Below are 22,512 nucleotides of genomic sequence, written 5' to 3'. Positions count from 1 at the left end.
GCCCCCCCAGCCACCCCCTGCCGATGCCCCTGCTCACCCCCCTTAGGGTAGCCAGATACAGAAACTCTCAGTCCACTTTGTGTCAAATGTGTGGGAGGGAGACGGGCACATTCATCCAATTGTTATGGTCATGCCCCAAAATACAGGGACTTTGGACACAGATAGTGAGATTCCTTCATGACGATATGGGCTCTCCAGCCACGCTTGACCCAAAAATGTGCCTTCTAGGACTCATGCCAGACTCGACTGACAGGTGCACAAAGGTATTTCTGCACAAGACGATATTCACAGCGCGTAAGGTAATAGCTAGGAAATGGATGAGGACTTGTCCCCCTGAGCATAGCAGACTGGAAGGCAGAAATAAACAATACTTTCCCATATAAAAAATGTATATTCACCAATAGAGGATGTCCTGAGAAATACTATAAAATTTGGGACAGGTGGCTGCAGGAGTCCGACACTTGCTCATAACCTGACCATTGCACAACGCACGGGAAAGTTGATGGTATGTGGATCACCAAGCCCATGGGTAATAAAGCGAATCACAAAACACTGAAACCATGTACTTATTTATTCCATGCATTTCATGGATATGTCATGATGTGATGATAAGGATCTGAGATGTAGACACAACTGTTATTTGAAGCTATGTATGATATGTACCATACCTGAAAATGTACACTGTAGCATGTATGAACTGTAAACAAAATAAAACCTGTTGATTTAAAAAAAAAAAAGCAATTCAGAACATGCAGAACCTTACCCCCACCGCCATGTATCCTGGGCTCCGCTATCCTACCTGTGGGTCTGGGACCAGCATGGTGGGTGTTACTGGGTAGAGAGGAGGGGGACCAGTTGATTGTTACATATTGCATGCTGGAGTGCGAAAAATAATTCTAGGGCCATTATTCATAATTCACTTTAAACTGATGACTTGTAATAGCTTTTAAAGCATTGCCCTAGGACAATTTTGGTTACCAAAATTGATTGTCCTTTCATGTGCACCTGTAATTTTAAGGATTGACATGTTGGGTATCTATCTACTAAGTGCAACCTTCTCATTTTTATTTTACTGTTTACTTTATTGTACTGGTTAATTCACTGCACACTAATGCCGTGAACACATGATCGGACATTCCGACAACTAAATCCAGGGATTTATTTCTGACGGATGTTGGCTCAAACTTGTCTTGCATACACACGAGACGGCACTATAAAGAGGACGTTCAATAGCCAGTGCGCCGCCCTTTGGGCACCTTCTGCTAATCTCGTGTTTATCTCGTGTTAGTAGAAGTTTGGTGAGAGACAATTCGTGCTTTTCAGCATCGTGCTTTTCAGATCGTTACTGCTCTTCAGTTTGTGCTTGTGGGTTCGTATCTGGTTTTCAGTGCGTGTAGTCAGTTCGTATCTGCTTTTCATTGCGCTTTTTTTTTTTACGTATTTGATTTTCAGTGCTTTCTTGTCCGCTCGTTTCTGAATTTCAGCTCGCTCTTCTCAAGCCTTTCTGATTTTTAGTGTGTTCTGTTAGTTAGTTCTGACCAGCCGACTGAAGCCATGTTTCGTGTACGTACTCATTGTAGAGTTCGTGCTGTGCAGGGGCTTGGTGTTCATGGCTGAATAATTGGTTGCTCCCGCATGACCAATTGAAAATAATCCTGATGATTTCAGGAATTATCTCTGAATGATGGACCCCATTTTTCACCGTTTGTTGGCTTTGTTGTCCCCTTATATTTCCAAGCAGGACACCTGCATGCAGCAATCATCATTTCTGAACAGAGGCTCGTCGCCACCTTGTGGTACTTGGCGACGGGGAGAAGTCTGCAGGACATCAAGTTCTCAACAGGCATCTCCCCCCCAGGCTCTGGGATCATTATTCCAAAAACATGTTCTGTCATCATACAGGTCCTGCAGAAGGGCTATATTAAGGTAAGATTTCTCCTTTAACATCACATTATTATAAATAAATTTGTATTTTAAACTGAAAAAATATTTCCTTTAATTTACTGCTTGTGTTTCTTTTAGCTGTTTCCTAGGTTATCCAATGGGCTTTTTTTGGCCATTTTCTAATAGTGCAAACGTAATTTCTTTGATACATGAGGTGACAATCTCTTCTTCATGTAACTATTATGTTGTGGGTCTGCTACACACACCTTGTTTTTGTTGTTAATGTATGTAATGCATTATTGTTAAAAATATTCATAATTTTCAGCACCATGAATACATTTTTTCGAGTGACGAAAATGGCCTGATTGATGCAAATTATAAAGAATTGTGGGTGTCATTTACTAAAGGAAAATGCACTTTTCACTACAAGTGCACTGCAAAAGTGCACTTGAAAGTGCACTAAAACTGCACTGAAACTGCACTTGCAGTGCAAAGTGGATTTGTCTTTAGTAAATAACCCCCATTGTCACTGTAAACACCAACTTAAGCAAAAAACTGCTATTGAGCATTGAAAGAAGAAGCCACACATTATTGAGTAGAAAAATGTTTTTTGGACAGTAGAAATATCCTTTTTTTTTGTTGTAAACAGGCATGTTTAAAATCATAAAACAATACACAACCCAGGAACTTACAAAGTTCAACTTTGATAAATTGAAGGCAATATCAGACATTAGTATGTCCAAACTGTGTTGATATTGCCTTCATCAGATGGGGTGATGTCATCCCCCGTGAAAGCCAAATTTTGAAGAAGCACACAAATTGGGAGTCAAAATTTGGATTTCCCTCCTAATCCCATGCCTAAGGTCAACATGTGCTAGCTCCCATCATGGGGGATCAATGGACCTGTTTCTTTAGTTGCGAGGAAAGGGTTGCACCCACAAAACGCGTACATTGACATCCCGTGATGGCAGATAGCACATGTTGACACTCTTTTTTAGAAAAGTTATAAAAATAAAAACAATTACAAAAATGTTGGTGTGTTTTCGGTTCTGCCTAAAACATCAATGATGTTTTTGAGTCTTTTTTCCACATCATTGATGTCTTCCTTTATCTTCTGTAAATCCCGATTGCACACCATGATCTCCCGATGAGGACTTGTGAATGTGAAATGTGTTTCTTCTTCCACAACATCAGCATCACTCAAAATAAAAAAAACACTCCATGTATTATAAATGTACAGACATACATCTATTACCTGAAGCTGTGGTCTCAGACACTCACCTGTCACATTTCGTCCACTTCATAAACCTCTTCTTCCTCCATATCTTTAAGAGGTTGTGGGTTCCTGGTGACCTCTGATGTCCCAAGTCTTTTCTCCCCTATATGAATAAAAAAAAGGTATACTTAGCACACAGGTATTTGAGGGCAGAAATAGGAATATGAAACATTGCGTGGAAGTGTCATAAAATTGTCTGTTTTGGCAGAGTTCCAAGCTGAAGACATGCTTTTTTCCCTTACAAAAGCTGGAATACTTACCTGCTTAGGTAAAGCTTCACAGATGGACAAACCCTTAGTATCCACTGGAGAACCTGTGTGGGACTCCCTAAAAAGTTTGTTCTGGTGTCCCACACTAGTGCTCCTGCGTCTAGATGTGTAAACAGCTGCTGAGTGTACTCTCCTTACACTGAATCAAGTTTGCATTTCATTCTAGTTACAAACCCATCTAGACAAAAATGTACTAAACTTATTTGAATACAAATAGGCCTGAACAAATGTAGTTAATCTGCATCTGCCAAAAACATTGTATTAGTAAGCAAACACACGATGTTTACTACGAATGATTACTGTGCCCGTGAACCTGAAACTTGCCATTTTAAGCTGTACAACAGTAAAGAAAAGCACATGGAGCAGCACGAATGTAATAACAATAATAATAGGAACACACGACAAAATACTTACTTTTTTGCAGCACTCTCTTGATTCTTCTGTATTGATCCTGCTCCCTCAATTTGAGGTCTGACCATTGTTTCCTCAGTTGATCCTTGGATCACCATACCCCAAAATTCCTGCGCAAACTTTTCTCAACTTTAGCCATGATCTGGACTTTTTTCACATTTGAGTTTGGGTAAGGTCCATGCTTCCCTTCATAGTTGGCCCTCTTCAAGATGTCCACCAGCTCCACCATCTCTACAAAGGACATATTTGAGGCCTTAAATCTCCTCCGGGATTGGGACATTCGTTGCTCCGGGCTTTCATTGTTGCTGCTGCTGTCTTCACGCACTTGTTCTTTCTCCGCCATGTGCTCTCCCACTGCACCGAAAGAGAAGAGGCGGGGAATATACTAGATAGAAGGTTAGGGACGGGCGGAGTTTAATGCATGCGCAGTGTATATAAAGCAGAACATGCGTGCGTTGTACGTACGATCAATGAGCAGAGGAAGGAGTAGCGGAAGAGCTGATCATTCTAACAAAGGTACAATTTTAACTTGGGGCATTAGTGGCCTATACTGCTTATAGATTGAGGCCTATATTGGGACAAGATTATGCAAGTTTAGCCTAACATTAGGGTTTTTCTTGTGTTGTGTCTTGTGTCTCCCCCAATTCATTGATTTGTACAGAGAGCTGCCCTGTCTGTGGCAGACTGTCAGGGCTGGCTTAGCCCTTCCTTCTCTGGGCTGGCTGCTCAGCGGTCGGCTAATTGGCAGCTCTCATCTCTCTCCAAAGTTACACAGCTGTTCTTGATCCTGCTCATCTGCCCTGCCTACTTAAGGCTGTCCAGCTCACTTCACCTCTGCCTTCACCTTGGTCACATCACAAGAAACCATCTCCTGTGTTCCTGTTTAAAGACTGGCTTGCTGACATCCCTTCTGGCTCCTTATCCTGCTTGATATTCCTCCGCTTGGATCCCTGACTTCTGGCCTGGCTGATTACCCGATCCGGTTATTGAACTCTGGCCTGGCTGACTACTCGATCCGTTTACTGGACTCTGGCTATGCTTTGACTACTCTTACTCTATTTACCTTTTTATTTTTTTATTAATAAACAAGTGTGATTTAATTGTACTTCTGTTTTGGTCTGGTTCATGATTCTTGACAGTAGGCGAAGGCCATGAGTTCAGGAGATACAGTCAATCCACTTGTCGGTAATATTTTTTCCAGATTTGATGAGCAAGATCACCACATGGATCAGTTTGCCATAGCATTACAAACGCTCCTGAGTCGCACGGCTCACTTGAAATCCCCCACTGTGACTGCTCCAGTACAACCTGAGTTGCAGGCCATCCATGTTGTTGCGCCAATCTCTGTGCAGGCACCCGCCTCGAGTATTACCTCTATAAGAAGTATGTCTAGTTCCACTCCGCTTCCCCAGCGATTTGGGGGCGATTCAGTTCAATGCAGAGGGTTTCTCAACCAGGTTGAGATTTACTTTGAGATGCTGCCCCAGGCGTTTCCCACGGGCAGAAGCAAAGTAGGTTTCATGATATCTTTGCTTTCTGAGAGAGCATTGGCCTGGGAAAAATCTCTATGGGAGACGCAAAAACCTGTTTTCTTGAGTTACCCTGACTTTGTGGCCTCTTTTAAAAGGGTATTTGATGTCCCCGCATGATCCGCTTCTGCTGCCAATTGCCTCATGTCCACCAAACAGAGTATGAGAACTGTTTCCGACTACGCCATTGAATTCCTTACTCTGGCAGCAGAGGTTGCTTGGAACAATGAGGCCCTCGTGGCTGCTTTTTCTCATGGTCTCTCGGATTCCATCAAGGATGAGATAGCAGCCTGATATATATCCACTGAGCTGGAGAACTTGATCTTGTTTGCCATCCTCATTGACTCCAGACTCAGAGAAATACTTTCTTTGAAAGAGCACTTGCGGAAGCCTCCTGTACGTTTGCCTCCGAGCTTTGCAGTCCCACCCTTGCCTCCCTCACTTCCCATGACTCCTGGTACCGATTCAGTCAGTGAAGATGAACCCATGCACTTGGGCTTCACGCGTCTCTGTGGATGAGAGAGCCTTTAGGAGGGGGGAAAGATTGTGCCTTTATTGTGGCCAGGCAGGTCACTTTTTGAAGTCTTGTCCTACCCATCCAGGGAATGCCCAAACCTTGAGGCCCTGTCATGAACAGACCTTAGGTGGCGTTGTTTCGTCCCCAGTTATCCAGAAGGATAAGCCCCTGGTTTTGGTCACCCTTTCTTGGGCTGAGTCGTCCATCGAGATACAGGCTCTAATCGACTCTGGGGCTGCAGGCCTGTTCATTGATGCTGCCTTTGTATCGCAGCACTCGATTCCACTGCAGCTGCGTGATGCTCCACTTGCCATTGAGGCTCTTGACGGGATACCTCTTTAGCCTGCCCATGTGACTCATGAGACGGTTCCGTTGTCCATGGGCAGGCTGAGATAATCCAATTCCAAGTTATTTCCTCACCCAGGTTTCCGCTGGTTATTGGTTATCCTTGGTTACAGAGGCACAACCCCTCTTTTGATTGGCTCCGTGCTGAGGTTCTCTCCTGGTCACCACAATCCAGTGAGACATGCTTCCTGAAGGTATCCAAGGTCCTGTGCACCTCTTCACTCTCCTCCCTGCCGGAGGAGTATCGCGATTTTAGCGATGTCTTTGACAAAGGTCAAGCCGGTAGTTTGCCTTCACACTGGTCTTATGATTGCTCAATTGACCTTCAACCTGGTGCCATAACCCCTCGTGGTTGGGTTTACCCTTTGTCAGTCATGGAGGATAAGGCCATGGAGGAGTAAGTTGCAAACGCACTTTCTTGAGGTTTCATCCGCAAATCCTTGTCTCCTGCTGGTGCTGGTTGCTTCTTTGTGAAGAAGAAGAGCAGTGAACTGAGACCTTGATTATATGGGTCTCAATCATGACACGATTAAGAATTCCTACCCGATTCCGTTGATTACAGAGTTATTTGACCGCCTCAAGGGAGCAATGGTTTTCACGAAGCTTGATTTGAGAGGGGCATACAATCTTGTGCGGATTAAGGAGGGCGACGAGTGGAAAACTGAGTTTAATACCAGAACAGGCCATTATGAGTACCTGGTAATGCCTTTTGGCCTTTGTAACGCCCCGGCAGTTTTCCAGGAATATATTAACAATGTTAATAAATTGAGAACCAGCTCTCAAATTAGAGCCTACACATGGACGGAATTTCCGACAGCAAGCTCGCATCGAACATTTGATGTCAGAAATTCCAACCGTGTGTATGCGGTATTAAAGTCTATTTTCCATAATAATTTGTGTTTAATAAAATTGCTGCAATAATATCATGTGACATTAAAAAAAATTTAACTACTACCACTTTGATTTCCAGGGTCTCTGCTTTCAGAAAATATATAGTGTTTGGAGTTTTAAAGCAAAACTTTACTCTCTCAATCAATATTTAACTATTTTTAATCCTTACGCTGCTAACCGTAGTAAAAAGATAGGACAGTATATTATATTTACTTGTTTTAAAGGAGTTGTAAAGGCAGGTTTTTTTTAATCTGCAGTCTATGCATTAGTCTCACCCAGTCTTCCCAGCACCCCCTAATATTTACAGGAGCCCCATCTCTATCCAGCGATGTCCACGAGTCCCTCGGCCCTCTCCCTCCTGATTGGCTGACACACAGCCCTGGTACCATTAGCTCCCGCTGCTGTCAATCAAACTCAGTTAGCCAATCAGGAGAGATAAGGGGCAGGGCCAAATGGCAGCTCTGTGTCTGAATGGACACATGGAGCTGCAGCTCAGCTCATGTACCCCCATAGCAAGCTGCTTGCTGTGGGGTCACTCAACAGAAGAGAGGGTCCAGGAGAAGCAAAAAGGGACTTGAGAAGATGAGGATCTGGGCTGCTCTATGCAAATCCACTGCACAGAGGAGGTAAGTATGTTATGTTATGTAAAAAAAAAAATTTAAAAAATAATAAAAGTTTAACTTTTTTTTCAGTTAATTCCTGGTTTCTGGCCTAAGCCAATAAGATGTCATACATCCCAGGTGTGTTCACTGGTACATGAGTTCAACTCGAACATTGGCTGTTCACCCATTCGCCAAACAGTGAACAATTTTGGGTGTTCACAGCAAATTCGAAGGGGAACACCCTTTAAAAGTCTATGGGAGAAATCAAGAGTGCCAATTTTAAAGGCTTATATGAATGGTATTGCCATAAAAAGTGTTTGGGGACCTGGGTCCTTCGGTTCTTCTGACACTTCTTATATAACGGAGGACGGGCCACTCGGTGACCCCGCCCCCTCTGATGCACGAGGACTTCCCTATGGCTTTCCCTGTGATGTCAGAGGGGGTGGGGTTACCCCGTTTATGTAAATGGGTGACCCCGCCCCCTCTGACAACCACTGAGGCAGATCATGCAGACAGAGCGGAGAAGAAGCCGGAGCAAGATGCAGGATGAGAAGAGCGGAGGAAGAAGAAGATGAAGAAAAATATGGAGAAGAAGAAGATAGAGGAAGAAGAAGAACACAGAAAGAAGACCAGAAGAAAGAAGATGGAAGAAGAAGCAGAAAGAAGAAGAAATTAATAAAGGACTTGTTAAAACCGTCTCTTGTGTTTTTTAACCCTTTTGACACTTGTTTTGTGAAATGGTAGGGGTACATTTGTACCCCATGGAAAATACAAACAAAAAAGAGGTTTTCCCATGTGTTTTTTTTTTATCAGCAAATGAGAAACAAAGGACTTATAAAAAAAAATCTTGGTTCTATTAACACTAACACTAATTAGTTAACATGAGGTACAAAAAGTATTTATTAAAACATGAGCTCTGGTATATATAGTGCGAAAAATTAATATTGGTAGAGAGAAATGCATATACAATTTCACCATTCAGAAAACGAATATATTAAATACAAGTAAATTCCCATAACACATAATTTGAATCACCATCTGGTATACAAGATACCCCATTTTTTTCATTTGTACCCCATTACCAATTCACACGGGGGGGCGGCACCTGGGGTCCCCTTGTTAAAGGGGGCTTCCAGATTCCGATAAGCCCCCTGCCTGCAGACCCCCACAACCACTGAGCAAGGGTTGTGGGTATTAGGCCCTTCTCCCCATCAACATGGGGACAAGGTGCTTGGGGGGGCGCTACTCGCTGTGGGGTCACCCAATGTCACTCGCTGCCTGACCGACCACCAAGATGGGGTAAGTGCTGGGCAGACAATGAGCAAGCGGGCAGGGTGTTTGCTAGTTAAATGCCAGTGGGGGGGTTTAGGGTTGTACTGGTTAAGTGCCGCTGGGGGGATGTTGTGCTGGTTAGGTGTTGGTTAGGTGCCACTGGGGGGGGTCACAGTGGCTGCAATTGATGGACACAATGAGGTTGCATTTATGTGCACAGTGGCTGCAATTGATGGACACAGTGAGGTTGCAATTGATGGGCACAGTAGTTGCAATTGATGGGCATAGCGGTTGCAATTGATGGACACAGTGAGGTTGCAATTGATGGGCACAGTGGCTGAAATTGATGGGCATAGTGAAGCTGTAATTGATGGGCACAGTGGCTGCAATTGATGGGCACAGTGAGGCTGCAATTAATGTTTTTTTTCCAGTATTTTTCAGAATTTTTTAGTTTGTTTGTGTCCCCCCAAAAAAAATGTGGAGCACCAGCCGCCACTGATCAGGAGTTTGAAAATTCTAGAGAAATGCTAAATAATCCATTAAATTTAACTAAACACATTCGATTTTAGTTGACTAAAATGATTTTATTTGACTAAAATGTTTTGTAGATTTTAGTCAACTAAAATAAAATTGACTAATATGGGACTAAAACTAAAATGCCATTTTAGTCAAAGACTATGACTAAAACTAAAACATGATTTCTAACAGCAGTCCTGATTCTTTAGCATGTTTCTTGTCCTAGGGTGACAACACTTTCCCTGCACACTGAGTGGGCATTGTCCCCCTAACAGAGGAAGTGTGTTACTAGTAGTATCAGAAGGCAAAAATAAAAGAAAAAAGACACTAAATCTAAGTTCTGGTAGGCTGCAATATATTACATTTTGTTCATGGATTTAGATTTATTTTTTAAATATTTTAAAATTACACTTTAATCATTCCCTTTAGACCATGTCCACTTTTCAGCATGATATAGCCACAAACACTGTCCATCTTGGCCCACTGGAAGCTGCTGCTTTTTTCATGTTTTCGTGTTCATAAGGATGCATCAGCTATTTTACATTTCTAGTAATGACCCTGGAGAGAAGGGAATAAAACAAAAGGTACCTCATGCAATGCAAAATGTAAAAATGTTCATAAAATGTATATGGAAAACGTAGTTATCAGCAAATAATAGGCTGGCACATAGACAAAATGTGGTTGACTCTGCATCCTGCACTGTACAATAATACATCCTGCATTGCAGTTTGTAACCTGTGATCTGCTTGTGTGTAAGTTGCATTTTTTTTAGTCACATCAACTTTTACCATGTTTTATGGCCACGGTTAGACCATTAAAAATGTCTTTATACCTTCTGAAAACCTTAAAAACATAAATAATAAAACACTGAAAACATTTAATAAAAGGTTGAAGTAGAGAGTATCTTGAAAGGAATTCATCTGCAGTTTTGAACATGCATCACATTTTTGAGCAAAAACGCAACAAAAATGATTGAATAGGCTAACGCACTTCAGACAGAGATGAAAATATTTCATATAAAGGTATAAATCAATGATCAGTAAACATAAGTCAGCATGTCTCTAGGGGTTGCCATAGTTCCACAAATAATATCTGGAATACATTTGTGTATCTCATGCTTCCAAACTGATAAGAAACAGATTTAGGAAAAGCTAAAATTATAGCACATACAACAAATAAATATGTGCTTATACTAGCACTTTTAGATATGATTCACACCTTGCCTAAGTTACTTAAAGTGAAAATGTATAGAACGGCAATTTTTTGCAATTTTGTGTGCCACAGCCAGTATTTGACTAACAAGCAGAAATAACCCTAGTGGTGGACTTTTAAGCCACGTACAGTAAGTAGAAATATATAGTATAAAATAGTATAGATTATAAAATAGATTTATTAATTGTAAATATCATAAAAACATATGTAGCAATTAAATGCATTAAGTACTTTTGCACCCTACGCGTTTCGGAGCGCCCGCATCTCCTTCCTCAGGGGTAAGTATTTAGCAAAAGGCTTTTTTATTCAAGATAAAGTACTGAACAGACATTCCATGGTGTTTGTGGTTAAAAACAACAGAACAAGACAGGTGTGTCAAATGGTTTCTTGACTTCAAAAGCTCCCAAAATAGTTGGTATTTAGCAATTAAGCCGAATCACATCCAAATATTTTGCTGCAGATGGAAGGGACCCAACGTTCTCCTAACCCCACTAAATGGGCATGAAAAAGACCAGAGGAAATACTGGGGCAGAGCAGTTGGTCCTGAAAATAGTAATCATGTAGAGTCAGCAGCTCGATATTGATTCTGACAGGTGGTGACTAATAATGGCTTTAGAGCAAGGAGCTTAACAAAAAAGTCTGACAGTCCATCTCAGCATGCAGCAGTCAAATGCAGTAGATGTATACTTATTGTTTGTGCCTTAAAAATTACTTAAAGTGGTTCTAAAGTCAGAAAGTTTTTTTACCTTACTACATTCTATGCATTAAGATAAAAAAACCTTCTGGACTTCCGGTTCCGGTGCCGCATGAAGAGGAGCTAGGAGATATCAGCTCCAGCCGCACTCCTCCAAAGCCAGCTTCCAAGCCGCATAGGCCTCCCTTCCCCAAAGCACCCCCCATGTTGAGGGCACGCAGCCTGGTACGGCTCGGGGGGGCGCTCACTCGTCCCCACCCCCTTTTCTGACCGGCTGCTCGGATAAGGGTCTGATATAGACTTTGGGGAGACCCCCACGCCATTTTTTCGGCGTAGGGCTTCCCCTTTAAGTCCATACCAGGTGACGAGGCTAGCGGCGTGTCAATCTCGCCGATGGAGGCAGCGACATTGACTTCCTTCGCTAGTTCCGTCTACCTGGAGCCGTGCTCAAAATGAACAGACTTTTTTCCGTGTGTGGGCAAGTCCGTTCATTTCAAAAGTCCGGCGGACTAGCACACAGACAGGCGGATTTTGAGTCAAAACTTCTTTCTAAGTCTGCCAGACTTTTGGGAATAAAAAGTCTGCCAGAGCCCACACAAGGGCGGATTGGCCGCCGGATAGTCCAATCATGTGTACGAGGCATTAGTGTCACCAGAACAGGAAGTGGGGAAATTTCACTGTTGGGAAATAGCTTGCAACTGTTGCCTTATAATATACAAATTGCTGACTATATTCCCACAGGGAAATTCCCTCTTTTCCTGGTCTGGTGACATCAAGACAGAAAGTGAGGGGATATCTCCTGCAATGACATAACCCTGTTAGATGTTTTAGTTATGTATCATACGAAAGTATATATAAAGCAAGCACTTTTTTCCCCATTTTGGCCAAATTATGATTTTTTTCCCCCATCTGTGTCCCATGGATTGCAGGAAAAAAATTGTTCCATTCCCCCATTAACACAGACAGTATGGATTGCATGGATTGCTTTTCAGAGCATTGGCTAGTTTAGTGAACCTGGACTAATAACAATCACTGTAATGCTACCCATATTGCTGTCCTTTTAACATGGTGACATAAGCGACACCTATGCTACACATGTGTAATGTTATTTTCACTTTCACTGTGCTAAAAGGACAACAATAGGTCTGGCAATACAGTGATTGGTATTAATAGGGGAGCACAGGGTGTGCACTGTACATTTCTTCTAGCAGCTTCAGGGAAACACTTTTTTTTCACTTACCTCAATCTCTGCAGCAGCTTCTTTAGGCCCCTTTCACACTGGGGAGGTGCGGCCGTCGGCGGTAAAGCGGCGCTATTTTTAGCGGCGCTTTACCGTCGGTTTAGCGGTGGTCTGTGGCCACTAGCAGGGTGGTTTTAACCCCCGCAAGTGGCCAAAAAAGGGTTAAAACCGCCCGCAAAGCACCGCTGCCCCATTGATTTCAATTGGTAGGAGCGGTTTAGGAGCCGTGAATACACCTCTCCTTTCACAGCTCCAAAAATGCGGCTAGCAGGACTTTTTTTACCGTCCTGCTAGCGCACCGCTCCAGTGTGAAAGCCCTCGGCCTTTCACAATGGAGTGAAAGGGAGTGAAAATCGCCCCGGTGTGAAAGGGGCCTAACGGAGGAATTCTTTCCCTCCCACCAACACAGGAAGCAGGAGGCTTTTCAGTGATGGACAGTACACTCTGTGTACCTATTGGCTAAGGAGGCAGCAGGAGGCGGAGCAGCCCACCTCCTGCTGCCTCCTCAGCCAATGAGCAATTGAAAGGCTGTTCAGTCCCTCCCTTATACCATCTCCCGAGTCCCAGCCGTGCCACTTTACTATGCTTAGCCTATGGCCGCTTCTCTCCTGCAGACCTGCACTATATTTCCTCCAGCTCTTCTCTCCTGCACACTTCCTGGTTGCTGCCGGGCCCCTGCAGACACTCGGGCCTGGTACATGTGTGTTGGCTGTACCCCCTGATGGCGGCCCTGCACACTATCAGTTTTTTTTTTTCATTCAACTCAGCGGGCTAACAAAAAAATCAAGTTCGGCAAGTTTCTGTTGGACCGACTGCCGAACACATGGAACAAAGGTCCATGCAGCCCGTGCGCACTGGGCTTAAGGCTATGGAACATCTGTAACCTCTTCCTTAACTTTTTAGGAAAATTTAGATACATTTCTTTTTATCATTCCTTTGGACTGGAATAAAACTGGAGTTTGGTGTGGTGAAGATAGAAGGCCATAAACATAAAAATGCCTTGAAAATATGCCTTTAGGTAAGTCTATAAGTGTATTTATGGTTGAATGGATATAGGTAAATTGTACATCTTAAATGGTCAAGGAAGTGGCAGGGTACTAAAATAATTTTTGCAAGTTAGCATGACATGTTGACATTTGTGGCACTGCTCATTAATGTCTGGACTATTTCCAAGTGACCCCAGCATTAGACCCTTAGAAATCTTAGTCATTAAGCATCTTTTTATTTATTTTTGTAGGTAAAACAAGTTTTCCTGGCTTTGTTACACATATGTATGTGCTTGCACACACGAATAATCTATGTAACGAAACCCAGGTGTGAAGAGAAAAAATTACAATGGTTTTAATAAAAGAAAAATTACTGTATTCAATTGAAAATGCAATTTCATTTTAGACTTTCCGCTGCTGTCTTTCATTCCAAAGCTTGCAAAAGTAATGGGTAAAATCAAATGTATGATAAAAATAAAAGGTAAAAGTCTGCATAATTTAAATGACACATTACATCATATCTGTTTTATTTACAATTATATCTACTATAGTGTTGGCAGTTTTTTTTTTTATTACATCCACAATAAACATACTTAGCTTATTTATCAACGCACACAAAAGTGGAATAGTTTGCATTGTCCAAGGACAACCTATCAAACTTTTGTTCTTTTCCAGGTTTTTTTTAATGCACATTTGACTTTGGTTGCTGTGGGACAATAAAAACAGCTCTCTTCTAGCACATGCTTCTGTATGTCTGTTTCTTCTTTGGGTTCTTTATTTTTCCATGACTATGCAAGTTCACCCCCTCAGCAGCATATGTTCACCTTACTCCACTCCTGTGCTGTTCTGCTCAGCTGCAAGCAGGGAATTATCAGGGAATCTGTGAGCAGACCCACTACTGAATCAATGCTGAATGGAATCAATGGATGGATGTCAGTTTTTTTTACATCCATGCCCGTTCAGTTTGTACCCGGCGGATACATGCTGACCCTTTATAGCTCTATGGGCAGCTGTATGTAAATGGACTCAGGCTACCTCCAATCTATCACATTTAGATCTGAAAAATGGAAAAAATATGCATTTCTCCAATTCTACAAAATCTGGACCTGACCAAACTCAGAGGTAGGTGGGTATAAATGTACAAAACATAGCCAGACTTCAGGAACCGGAAGTCAGACAAGCCTAATGTCAGGGAGCCAGAGATAAACGTAGTAAAACAGCAAGCAGGATCTGGAGCCAGAAGGGATGTCAACCAAGCAAGTCTTTTAACAGGAATGCAGGAGAGCATCTCTGTGATTGACTAAGGTGAAGGCAGAGATCCTCTGGGCTGGACAGTTTAAGTAGGCAGGACTGACGAGCAGGATATCATTAAGAGTTGAGTAGCTGTGGAGAGATAGGAGCTGGCAAATAGCTGACAGCTGAGCGGCCAGCTCAGAGAAGGAAGGGCTGAGCCCAGCCCTGACCGATTCCCATGTGAAAGGGCCCAATGAAGGAGCAGGCAATTTACTCCTGCTTTCCCATGAGACAGCCCTAGGTGTCTCCTCATTGGCCCTGTGCTGTTACATAGGACTGCGGAAGAAGGCCATGGCCCTGTATAAGCTCCAACAAGTTGGTTTGAAGCTTATACATAATTTACTTGCCAGGCAACAAACATAGCTGCAACTCAGGTTAAATTTAAGAGTGGAAGAAAGGAATTAAGCATAATATATTGACCATTTTAATCCTCACGTATGAAATGTCAAGGCATTTAACACATACTTAAAATAGAACAGTAAATGCCCTGTGTAAGCTCCAACCAGTTTAGTTAAAGAGCATTATTTACCCCTTTCTGATTGCTGAATGGAGCCACAGTGAAGAAAAGTTTGTGTATGTTGCTGGGGAGGAGGATGGTGAGATTACATGAACCTTTTATTTTGCTCTGCATGGGCAAAGCAAGGGTTTACTTAAACTGTTTAACAAAAAAAGAAAATATACCTGCATGAACTCTAAGCTTTACTTTATGTGTGCAAAAAAATTACATACAGTTGTGCGCAAAAGTTTGCATACTATGGCAGAAATTGTGAAAATTTGGCATTAATATTGAAAATATGAATGAACGCAAAAAAAACTGTCTTTTATTTAACCACTTCAGCCCCCTTCCTGACCAGAGCACTTTTTTGCGATTCGGCACTGCGTCACTTTAATGATAATTGCGACGTGGCTCCCAAACAAAATTGACATCCTTTTTTTCCCACAAATAGAGATTTCTTTTGGTGGTATTTGATCACCCCTGCGGTTTTAATTTTTTGTGCTATAAACAAAAAAAGAAAGCAGGGGGACTGGTAGGATCTTCAGGTATTTCACACAGAGGAACACTACATAGAGAAAAGGATCATTTTCAGTACAAGTACATGGTGCAACAGGCACATTGCAGGATTATGAAATGCTGGTGTGACATACACTTTAAATTAACTTGTTCTTTGATGACTCATGGGTGTAAGTCATATGGTCTTGGAGATTTGTTCTCATTAGGTTTTCCTAGACATTTTTTAACCTGGGTTTCTGTCAGCCACAGGGGTACCTTAACTCTGCTATTATTAACATTATTGTTGTGATTAAAGAGGAAGAAATCCCTGATGGGTTTACTTCCTCTTTGTTTCCCTGCAAAGGTAAAGCATAATGGACTACTTTGCATCGCATAGTAGCCCATTATGTGTCACTTACCTGACACAGGAGCCTGCCGATGATGTCACACCAGCGCATGCTGGTCAGTGATGGCATGTTAGCCTTCACTAATGGCATGCTCAGTGCGCTTGCGCCGTTGTCTATGGGGCGCATGTGCCGGAGACATCGGTGCCCGGTTTTGTAAAGTATCTCCTTAACCGTGTAGGTTAAGGAGATATTTCTTGCACCTACAGGTAAGCCATAATCTAGGCTTACCTGTAGGTTAAAGTGGTCCCAGAGGGTTTAAAACCACTTTTATAAACCTGTATTTTTCATCTGTTTAACTAAAAAAGATAAACATATTTAGTACATCTCCTTCTCCTTATCACTTGTAACCTCCTTCCCCTGTTCATGTGTGCATGGCTTCTTCTTATGCTCTATTGTCTTAAAAGCCCCCACACATCGATGTGTGTAAAGGTTTTCTTCACTTCACTTCCCTTCATTTAGTACTTTAGCCAATCAGGCCCATAGCATTTACGATCAAAAATATTGTCTAAGGGTGGGTTCACATTATAGCGATGTCAGACATTGCAGATAACATGTGATGTCTGTGCGATACAAATTCAGCCATACAGATTGTATGAGAAAAAGCTATGAATAAATCCGCGCACAGGAAAAAAAAAAATCTTAAAGGAAGAAGAACTGCTGCCCCTGAAGATATACTTTCACCTGGGAGCCTCCAGATGACGTCTGAATGACTAAACGCATCGGATGGAGAAACAAACGTCTTTGCGTCACTTCCAGCCAGTCGTGATTTGGATTCTGATGGCATTTATTTATTTGTTCGTGCTTTTACTAAATTGTTTTAAATGTGAGTATATCTCTTATTTTCATGAAATAAAATTATTTTAATACGGATTCACACTATGGGCATCCCTTCTCTTCTCCATATGGCGGATGAGTGAAAACATCGCCAATACCAGTGACGTATGCACCAGGGGTCCAAGGATTGCTACACAGTGGCACATACTGTGACTGCGCAGTACCCCCGCAGTAGCACCAGTCACTTTGTTTGTTTGTTTTCAGACTTTTATATTTATCACTAGTAAATTGTATATATTTAATATTTTATTACTTATGTTGTTAAGCCATTTATAATCATCAAAACATGGCATTTAATTAATTTTTTTGGGCAATATATTCTCTTAACTGGTTATAATTTTTGTGAAAACACCCGCCAAACCCACATGACATAAAAATTCCAACAAAGCATTTGTGCCAGCACTTATTGAATGCACATAAGCACTTTTTTACCCTTTGTCATATTTGCATTGGCACTGTGCAATAAGTTTATAGATACGTTTATTTAACCGATTAAGGACCGCCTCACGCCGATGTACATCAGCAGAATGGCAGGGCTGGGCGCAAGCACGTACAGGTACATTGCCCTTTAAGTGCCTAGCTCCGTGACCATGACCGTGGGACCCGCGGACCCGATCGCCGCCAGTGTCCCGTAATCGGGTCACAGAGCTGAAGAACAAGGAGAGGTAAGTGTAAACAAACTGTTTACACTTTCTGTCACTGATCGTCTGTTCCCTGTTATAGGGAAAGACGATCAGTGATGTCAGACGCCAAGTCACGCCCCTCTACAGTTATAAAAACACACACACACACATTTAACCCCTACACTGCCCCCTAGTGGTTAACCCCTTCACTGTCAGTGACATTTTTACAGTAATCGGTGTATTTTTAATTGCACTGATTGCTGTATTAATGCCAATGGTCCCAAAAATGTGTCAAAATTGTCCGACGTGTCCACCATAATGTCGCTGTCACAATAAAAATTTAAATTACTAGTAAAAAAACATTTTTAATAAAAATGCCATAAAACTATCCCCTATTTTGTAGACGCTTTAACTTTTACGCAAACCAATCAATAATCGCTTATTGTGATTTTTTTTTACCAAAAATATGTAGAAGAATACGTATTGGCCTTAACTGAGGGAAAAAATGTTTTTTTATCTATTTTTGGGGGATATTTATTATAGCAAAATGTAAAAAATAATGCGTTTTTTTCAAAATTGACACTCTTTTTTTGTTTATAGCGCAAAAAATAAAAACCGCAGGGGTGATCAAATACCACCAAAAGAATGCTCTATTTGTGGGAAAAAAAGGACGTCAATTTTGTTTCGGAGCCCCGTCGCACAACCGCGCAATTGTCAGTTAAAACGACGCAGTGCGGAATCGCAAAAAGGGGCTTGGTCCTTTAGCTGGAAAATGGTCCGGGGCTTAAGTGGTTAAGAACACATTTGACTTTTTTTTGTTTATTTTTACCATTTTTTCTTTTTGTACACTCCACCTAGACTGAGGATATAACCCCCACACCATCTACACTAAGGTTCAATTCACCATTCATTCTTCTTTCACGTGGAGTTTAAGATTGAATACATGACATTTATGTAGAGGGTGTAGTACATTAGCACATTCATACCAAAGGGGCTGCACTTCCTAATTTTTTGGTTACACCATTTTGGTTTATTCCAGTAAGTGATATCACTAATTATTGAATGCTCCTTCAAGGGCTTCTGTCCTGGCTCTTTGCATCAGGCAGAGATTGTAATAAACTCATTAGTACATGGTTCTTTGATTATCACATCTTGCAGAGGATATATATAGTGTTCTTTGGCATAACTAGAGTGCATATTCAATTCCTATCACTTTTTCATTTTTTGGATTTTAACGTTTATATCATTGCAACCTGCAGAGGGTGCAACACAGAACTATCATTATAATAGGTTCAAACCCTCAAATACCTTCCTAATTAGAACAGCACCATACAGATTGTATGGCTGAATTTGCATCGTATTCAGATCAAAATGTTGCAGGACCCTTTTTTTGTTTCGCACTGGAATCGAACACCCATGCAATCCGATTCCTGCACCATTTGACAGTTCACATTGCGATCTGCGAACCGATCTAGGGGTGTCATTAACTTTGTATTGACACCTACGGTGGTTCACAGAGGGCAGTGTGAACTGCCGGCGAAGGATATGCGATGTGGAAACCGGCACCGGAATCATGCTAGTTCCCGCATCGCAATAGTGTAAGCTGAGAGAAGCGCTGCAGGCACTTATATTCTCTGTCTGTAAATTTGCACATTTCCAGCCTCAATTTATTTAAGAAATTTACTTTTAAACTCAACTGCACAATAATAACATTTTTAGCGGGTTTACTCTGAACAAGGAGCAACTTAATTCAAAGGCAGGCTCAACATATATAAGCATTTACATACTGAAAATCTTTCTTAGGTGTTATAAGACTCTATTCATTTTAATTCTTTAGCATTAAATAACCCCAGGGGACACAGTTTATATAGCTTCTAACTGTCCCTGATTTAGAGGGACTGTCCCTGATTTGGAGCAATGTCCCTGTGTCCCTCGTTCCTCCTCATTTGTGCCTCATTTTGGTCTGATCTTTAGAGTTGATAATAAAATGCACTATTTATCTATCAAAAGGTGTTTTTCAGCTCTAAACCTTTCATCTGATTTCTAAATTGTTGCATTTGTAAATGCCAAAAGCCAATGTAGAGGAATAGTAGTAGTAAAAAAAAAAGTGGGTTTAACCAATCTTTATTTTTTGTACAATTCTCCTTTAAGGGGGTGTGACAAGGGGGGGTGTATCCTATGCCTGACTACTTTTGCTGATAGGTGTCCCTCATTCCCATCTCAAAAAGTTGGGAGGTATGTGTTTATCAATGCTATTCCTGGTAGGTTTTGTCAACATATTGTTTCACAAAGATCATTAATGTTTTTGAGAGTGATATACATTTGTAATAGCCAGCCTTGATGTCATGAAGCAGGAGTTATGTCTATGGTTCACAAGAGTAAAAGGTGAATTACTGTCAAGATACAATTCCCCAGTAATACGGTATATTAAAATAACACACGTACGGGGGGCGTGGCTACCGCGCTGGTGGATGGCAGCATAGGAGAGAAGCTCCGCTCCAGCGACGGGATTTGATCCTCATTACGGACTCCCTGGACCGGCGAATACACCTTACCTCGCTCCGGAAAGCCTCCTCTTCCTCCGGAGATGCCGACGAAGCAGGGAGGGTCCGGGCAGCCCAAGAAATTGCCGGATTTCTTTCCGCCCGCGGCCCGCGATCCTGGCCAAGATGGCGCCGGCGGCAGCACGCGCTCCTCCCCGGGTCGCTCGTCGGCCTCCTCGGGCAGTCCGACGCACGTAGCTGCTCAGAGAAGGGGATCGCCAGGGACGTCCACACCGATTAGCAGCAGCCCAGCAAAGTCCAGGCCAAGGCTCTCAGAAGAGGCACTGCAGGTGAGCGCTGAACAAAACTCCTCTGCTGATACCAGAGAACTGCATGGATATATAGCTGAGTTCCCTGCTACTAATCAGCCTGTCTCTGAGTCCACCCTGAAGGACATGTTAGTCTCTCTGCGTGCATCACTTCATAAAGACTTCATGCAATGTGTCAGTAACTTTAAAGCTGAAGTAGGTGTACTGGGTGGCAGACTAGATCATGTGGAACAAAAAATGGGAGACTTTGCGATTGCCCATAACACTCTGGTTGACGCGCACAATGACCAATCTGAAGACATCGCTTGGCTTAAATCCAAGATGGCGGACCTGGAGGACAGGTCCAGGCGCAATAACGTAAAAATCAGAGGGGTCCCTGAAACTGTTCTCCCTGCCCAGCTGGCCCCATACGTCCAGGACCTCATGAGAACTCTGCTTCCTGATTTATCGGATCAGGATGTGACTATTGATCGTATCCATAGGTTGCCTAAGCCGTCCCACTTGCCTGACAACATTCCGCGGGATGTTCTCCTGCGGATCCATTTTTTCCAAGCCAAGGAACAACTGCTCTCGGCGTTTAGGAAGGAGACCCAGCTCCCAGAGAGGTTCTCCCACCTGCAACTGTTCGCTGATCTCTCCCAGTTCACCCTTCAGAGACGCAAAGCTCTTCTTCCTGTCACTAAAGCACTGCGGAATCACGGAATCCCTTACCGATGGGGTTACCCTCTGAAACTACTTATCTCTCACGAAGGTAAATCCTCGGTGGTTTCGACACTGCAAGAAGGGCTGGATCTCCTGCGCTCCCTTGACATCATCCCTGAGGAGCCGGTGGGGCCGTCGGCATCGCCTCCTCCCAGCCGGCTGGAGAACCAAGGAGACTGGCAGGTGGTTCAGAGGAGACGCCGGAAGAAATCCAAAGCCAGACCAACCTGAGAACTTTGCTGAAACCTGTTATTTGTTTTTGATCTCCCGACCGCTGGAGGTCGTCCAGTGCTCTTTTTCTTCTTTACCCCCCAAGTAAATGGGCATTTATAGTGCCTTCGGATCTCACCAGAGATTCCCTTTTTTACTTACCTCTGTTCTGTTTTTTTGGTTCTTGTTTTATTGTTCCTATTTGCTGCACCATTGCAGCCTTGACTCGGTCTGTCATTGCTCATGTGTTTTTGCATCGCCCAGCCCTGATACATGTTTGCCTTATTCAGCCTACCCTTGGAAGCCTGTCTTGTTGGAAGCCCAGAGGTCCCATTGTGCCCCTGGCCACTTCCCTTTTCATTTGCATCTAAATGCCACCTTCAATGCCACTTAACTTCGTCTCTTTTAATGTGCACGGCCTCAACCATCCAGTCAAGCGGAACTCTCTGTGGAAGGAGGCTCAGAGGTTGGATGCGGACGTTCTTTGTGTTCAGGAGACTCACTTTCTTGACAAAGCCAATCCATACTTCCAGCACAGGAACTATCCGCACATTTTCCTGGCTTCTGCCTCTGAGAAGAAAAGAGGGGTAGCTATTGCTATCAGAGACTCAGTAGCCTTCTCCCTCACTGATGCTATTATGGACCCTGATGGGAGGTATTTAATCTTATTAGCTGTACTGAACAATAGGCCCTATACTATAGTTAATTTGTATGCCCCCAATGTACACCAGCTAAGGTTCTTGAACAGATTGTTTCGTAAGATTAACAAATGTCGTAAAGGGTCTCTAGTGGTTTGTGGAGACTTCAATGTAACGGTCGACTCCGCCTTGGACACCACGTCCAGGGCGAGTCGGCCTTTGCCGAGGCTTCAGCCTCTACTTGCTGCTGAAGATGTCTTTGATGCATGGAGGTGCCAACATGCGAGTGAACGAGATTTCACATTTCACTCTGCGAGACACAACACTTACTCTAGGATAGATTTGATCCTGGTGGACA

The sequence above is a fragment of the Lithobates pipiens genome, unplaced genomic scaffold, assembly GCF_037356315.1.
Source record: "Lithobates pipiens isolate NorthernLeopardFrog02 unplaced genomic scaffold, aLitPip1_a1.2 Scaffold_13, whole genome shotgun sequence".
NCBI classification, from domain to species: Eukaryota; Metazoa; Chordata; class Amphibia; order Anura; family Ranidae; genus Lithobates; species Lithobates pipiens.
The sequence above is the reverse complement of the archived record's forward strand: the minus strand, read 5'-3'. Positions refer to the sequence as shown.